We start from the raw sequence: 6,000 nt of genomic DNA on the forward strand, positions 1-6,000 counted from the left end.
TTTCCTGAGTTACTAGTTACCGAGTAAATTGGCAAAAAGTTTTAACCGAATTACTTGGTTACGCAAGAAAAATAACAATTGTACAGCTTTCCGGTAACAATAGCCGTCTCGTCTTCGTAATTGCTCATTGTACTTTATTATTGCCTGGTACTTGGGCTTAGAAAATTAGCTATTTTAACCCATCTTCCTCGGTTACAGGACTCGTTTATATAGGATAAAGTTGCGAATACAGACACTTTGAACCATAGAATATTTAAGGTAAAATTACATTTATTTATTCTCACTGCCAACTTTACTAACTGTAGTGTGTAAATAAAAAAAATCTAACATATTTTAATACGTATTTCTAAAATCCATGGGAAAGCAACTGCCTCTGCTGTGGGGTGTTATGGTTATAGAATACAATTATAGTGTCATTGATACTTTGTAAGTTGAAATCCTCATTTAGTTGAGGAAGGAGTGTAGAATAAGAGGGTGCTATGATAAGGAAAAGAGTAAGTTTTTATATTTTAGGTATTATTTTGTATTTATAATCACTGTTACTCCTTTCCAAATATACATTCTCAATTCAAACACTTAACTCTGTGTTACAGAAGTGCAGAATTACAATTCTTATGTAAATCAGACGCAAACATACCTGTATTGAAAGTTGAAAACACAAGATTACCATAAAAAAAAAAGCAATGTTAAAGCTTCGTATCTTTCCCTTTCAGGTAGTGCCAGAAAGTTCCATCCAATGTTATCAGAAAAAGAAGTTACAGACTCAGTTAAGGTCTTGTTGAAACATGCACCTCAGCGATTCGTACATGATATGCTGAACAAAGATAATAAAAGTACGGTACTTTATTTTCTCTTGCGGCGTGTTGTGTAATTTTTTTCGTGTTACTTTTCTCTCTCTCAGTATGCCTATTGTTTCAAAAGTAATCGGTAAACAGCAGTTATACATGAACATTTCCAATGAGGTAAGACAACTTCTTAAGAATATTTCTGATCAGACAGGAAATCAACAATATGGTGATATACAGGCTGTCTCCATTAACATTGAAGATAGCAGTGATCGTAACATTGAACCCGTTATTAATTATTGTGTAGAATTGGAAGATAACTGCATATCATCTTATTTTTATGTAAAAGGAAGTATTTTCTTATTTATTTTCTGGGTCCGCGTTGGCTCAGTGGTAGAGCGTTCACCTCTGGTGCTTGGGGTCCCGGGTTCGATTCCAGCCCCCGTCAAGTAAACTTTGTGGTGGACACACACCGTGTGCGTGGGTTTTCTCGGGGGTTCTCCAGTTTCCTCCCACCTTCTTCATTTCATTCATTTCTCATAATTGCCGTCTCCTTTAGCCTAATCGGCATAACCGTGGGACGTAAAACTCAAAGATTTCATTTCATTTTTATTTATTTTCTGCAGGAGTCAAAAACGCTCGTGCATGGCTGGTTTTAATTTAATCTGTTGTAACACACATCTCAATCTTCGCGTAGTTGTACTTCTGTTAAAAGGAACATACACCGGTGTAGATAGTATAATAATTGTATAATGAACAAATATGTTTTCCTTAAGTAAATGCCGCAATGTCAAAGGTTTTTTTTTTCATCAATTTTTGTACTGCACCAAGGATACTAACAGGTGTCGTCTAAAGTCAATGGATGCAAACTACTTTGTTCAAAAAAGTGATGTTTTAATAGTTACGCATTACAGTTAATTGTGCCAATACTTTCATTCAGTTATTACAATCATAGTAGCACATTTATTAGTATACGAGGTGTTGTCACAAGTCTGGATTGGGCTGAAAATTTTATAAACTGCGTATGGGTTGAACCTAAAGTCAAATGAAATCAAGAAAGTAGGAAATGTGACGTGACGTGCCGTCGTCCACCATCTTGATGGCGGCCATGTTGAATTCAACTTTCTTATTTTAAATCACAATGTGGTTATGTGATATAACAAAAAAAATAATAATAATCAACGAGAAATCGAATGGTGCAGTTCAATTTACTTTAATTTTTAACGCTGGTGCACTTACGAAAGGCTTCAAAATCGCAAGGTAGTCATGTCATAAAAAATCGTTGATAAGTGCACCAGCGTTAAAGCAACCGTATAATAAGCTCTATCATTCGATTTCTCATTCAAAGAGGGTGTCATTTAGTATATCATATGGCCACATTGCGATTCGACATAAAAAAGAAAGTAGGGCCGACATCGTGTTTGCAAACGATGACCAAAACCACGTCCAAACATTTTTGTCTCACCTAATATTGATTCCATTTAATATGAGCTTCAATCCATACGCAGTTTGTAAAATATTAAGTCCGGTCTAGACTTTTGTTCATCTCCACGCTAAGTGCACTGCTGTTATAGTTATCGTAGAATAGACTGTACCATTCAATTTCTTGTTGAGAGAGGAAGTCATTAGATATATCACACGTTCATGTTGCTATTTGACATAACAAAGTTGAATTGAGTACAGCCACCATCAAAATGGCGGACAACGACCGGAATCACATCAAAGCATAACCCTCTCCCTCTCCTAATATTGATTCCATTTGACTTCAGATCCAATACATACCCACCGTAGTTTGTAAAATATTCAGCCCGGTCTAGTCTTCTGGCAACACCCTGTATTACGCTTATGTAGAATAGTGCAAACTTTTTGTTTTTTGCAAAAAGAGGTAATTAATTCTGAATTTTATGCTTACATTTGTGAAATGATATATATAAGCTTAGAACTAAGCAATAATAGTGACTACATAACATTAATATTCTTATGGTAGGTTTGGCTTCATGAACTATTAATATGTGTAGTGTATTTGTTCATTTGTATTATACAGTCAATGGTATTTCATCGTATTTACTCTTTGTAAGATTAAACTAAGCAATAAAAGTTCTTTCTTTATCTTAATCTTCCAGTTTTCATATTTTCGCTACCATATACATATAGAACACCACACACACACACACACACACACAACGGCTGTAGTTCCCTTGTATGACAAAATTAAGGCCTTTACATTGCAACTCAGGCTATGGGGAAAGACAGAAGTGCAATGTCAGTTTAATTCATTTTCCTACCTGCCAGGATTTCAAGAAGTCTCATTGTGATTATGACTTCACAGTTATAGTTCTAACACAAAGGAATTAATCAATGATTTTCAGAATAGGTTTCAAGACTTCGAATCGTGTGAGAGTGATTTCTCTTTGTTTACTGTTCCATTCTCTTTTGACATTCGGAAGGCAGACAGTAACATCCAAATTGAACTGATTGAAGTTTAGTTCAATTCTGTGTTGATAGACAAATATAGTGAAGTAGGGATCCGTAAGTTATATTGCTATTTGCCAAATGAATCCCTGCAATACGTCAGGTTCTGCGAGAATACTAGCCCTGTTTGGTTCCATCTACCTCTGTGAATAATTATTTTCCTTTATGAACACAAACAAAACTCCTCATAGATCAGGACCTACAGCAGAACATGTCTTCCTTCCTGAAAATAGCATCTTCACAGAATCAAGTAGCTGACATTGAAATTGTTGTTTCCCGAAACAGATGCCAATTCTAAACGAAAAACCAGTAACGTAAGTGTAATTCAATAATTTTTTATTGGCTATTCATCAGTTGTTTCTTGTTTCATGACTGTGTGTAATTTTTCATCTCTATTCGAATTCTTTTTTTTTAAATGATTTGATGAATAAAAAATTACGTGGCACCTATGACTTAACTGTAGTCAGACAGCATAATTACTGCATTTGTAAATTCGTTGTTCGATAAAAAAAATACCGGTAAGATGTTTTACAATTTACGAATTTTTTATCAATTTTAAATTTCGTTACATCAAAATATGATGTATTCTTTTGTTCTAAAGTGCGACCCGTCGTTGATTCGGCTCGGGCTGAATTGGCCCCATGCTTAACTTGAATTTGACATACCTGATCTAGAAGAAATATACAATGATAATTTCGAAATTCCTTGCATCTATTTGAGAATGAAAGTGTCACATTATGTGAAGTTAAACGTCCCCAATTACTTTTAATCACTAGAAAGAAAAAAACAAAAGAAATCTACAGCACAATACCCTGAAAGTAGCATAGTGTTGCCATGAATGTTTAGATAACTGTACCAATTTTTCATTACATTACAAGACATCGTCTTTACGTAATTTTTGATTGTCCTATATTCTTGTTTATAAGACACACGAAAATTTCAACATTATTCTACGGTACAAGTGATACTAAATTGATCAGGTCAAATTATGTTAATTTTTTGAAAGAATTCAGAGTGGTAGTAAATTTAACCTGTCTATAAAACCTTCATCATTTAATTTGGCTTTTATTTATTTCTGTTGTTAACACATACACTCGTAATAACGATAGGATTCTTTACAGATGTAACACAATTATTTCAAAATTTTTTGTATATATTACAAATACAATAAAATTTTACTTTATATAAAACCTGCACCATCATCTAGCATAATTTATTCTTACTGCAAGAGGAGGTTAAAATTACAGGAGCAAGATGCAGAATATACAAAAACAATCGATCTATCTAATTTGAGACAACTTTGATATTTTAAAAATTCATTTCTATTTTTAATTTGATTATTATAACACTATCGTTATTGACTTTTTTAAATATTTATTCCGGTTGTGATAACTCAAACAAAACTCTTAACTATAGAATCAAGCAAAAATATACGTAGAATATATTATGGTACAGTATTGTTTACAATGGTTACAACAGAGGTTATTTTGTCTTGATGTGTGTCTCTATTTCCTTGAATTATCTTAAAAGAAAAATACTGAGAGATGTTAAGATGCAATTACGAAACTAAAGTTTTTAATAATTATCTTGAGTGGGAGTAAAAATACAACTAGATATAACATATTGGTATGAGTTTAGTTGATATGATAAGATCAAATGACAGATTATTTATAGCATCTTGGTATAGATAAGGCACCACAGTTAAAATAATTATTACGATACCTTATACAACTTTTGAGTTTTAATTATTACACCAAAACTAATTAATTTTAATTGAAGTATGTATATTGTAACGATTAAATACTTTATAGAAATAAAAACTATAATGAGCATAAGTCACATTTACTTCTTGGGCAACACTTTCATATGTGAATATGAGTAATCGAAACGACATTATAAAATGAAAGTTATCTCTATGGCAATCCTCAAGTATCTCGTATTATAATACAGTGTATTTATTTCAGGTTTGTTTTCTCGAAGTGGACAAACATGGTTGGAACATAGACGATTGAGCTTTAAAATATTACGAACACTAGAACTTGGAAAGAATATCACGGAGTCGATGATTGCTGACGAAGGATCACGTTTCATAGGAATGTTACAACACAGAACTTTGGAATCTGGATTGAAAGGAGTTGCAGTGGATCATATATTTCATGCACCTGTTATTAATTGTATATGGAGATTAATTGCAGGACATTTTCAGTTAAAGTGATCCAGTGTTACTTTAAATGATACATCTACTCGAAGAATATGAATCAGTAACAACGAAATCAGTACTAATACTAAATGCATTTCCACTGCTTTGATATGTTCTACCAGGATATACAATTACACCAGCCAAATTAAAATAAAGAAACTCTTCGGTGACTGTATCAAGGTAAAGTTAAGTAATTTAAATAGTTTTTCACATAAACAATAATACGTCTTTCAAGTGTATATTTATTAAATTCTGCAATACATTATGGGCATGTCTTCAATTTAGTTCTCCCAGTCTGAGTAAGGATATTATGTCTGTTAACCATTTCTGGATGCTTGTGGACTAAATTACAGTGCATTAAATAGAGCACAACAACCAAACTATCCACAATAGTAGTTTTTCTTCGACAGACAAAGTCATGATGGATCACGTCCAAAATAGACCACCATCTGAAAATATACCTCTTGTGGGTGAAGTGGTGTTTAAAAAAAAACAAAAAAAAACACTCTGGGCATTGATCACAGTTCTGTCCATTTGAGGATG

General features: G+C 33.0%; 1 long non-coding RNA gene across 1 annotated transcript in view; it reads left to right on the forward strand.

Moving 5' to 3' along the window:
* LOC145676384 (uncharacterized) overlaps window positions 1-5,632 on the forward strand; it is a 31,582-nt gene extending 25,950 nt beyond the window's left edge. The window contains exon 3 of the long non-coding RNA XR_014129387.1: window positions 5,222-5,632. This is a non-coding gene — a long non-coding RNA (uncharacterized LOC145676384). The remainder of the gene's footprint in view (window positions 1-5,221) is intronic.
* Window positions 5,633-6,000: the final 368 nt, after the last annotated feature.

Source organism: Thermobia domestica, unplaced genomic scaffold (assembly GCF_964235325.1).
Source record: "Thermobia domestica unplaced genomic scaffold, izTheDome1.hap1.1 HAP1_SCAFFOLD_128, whole genome shotgun sequence".
In the NCBI taxonomy this organism is placed as follows: Eukaryota; Metazoa; Arthropoda; class Insecta; order Zygentoma; family Lepismatidae; genus Thermobia; species Thermobia domestica.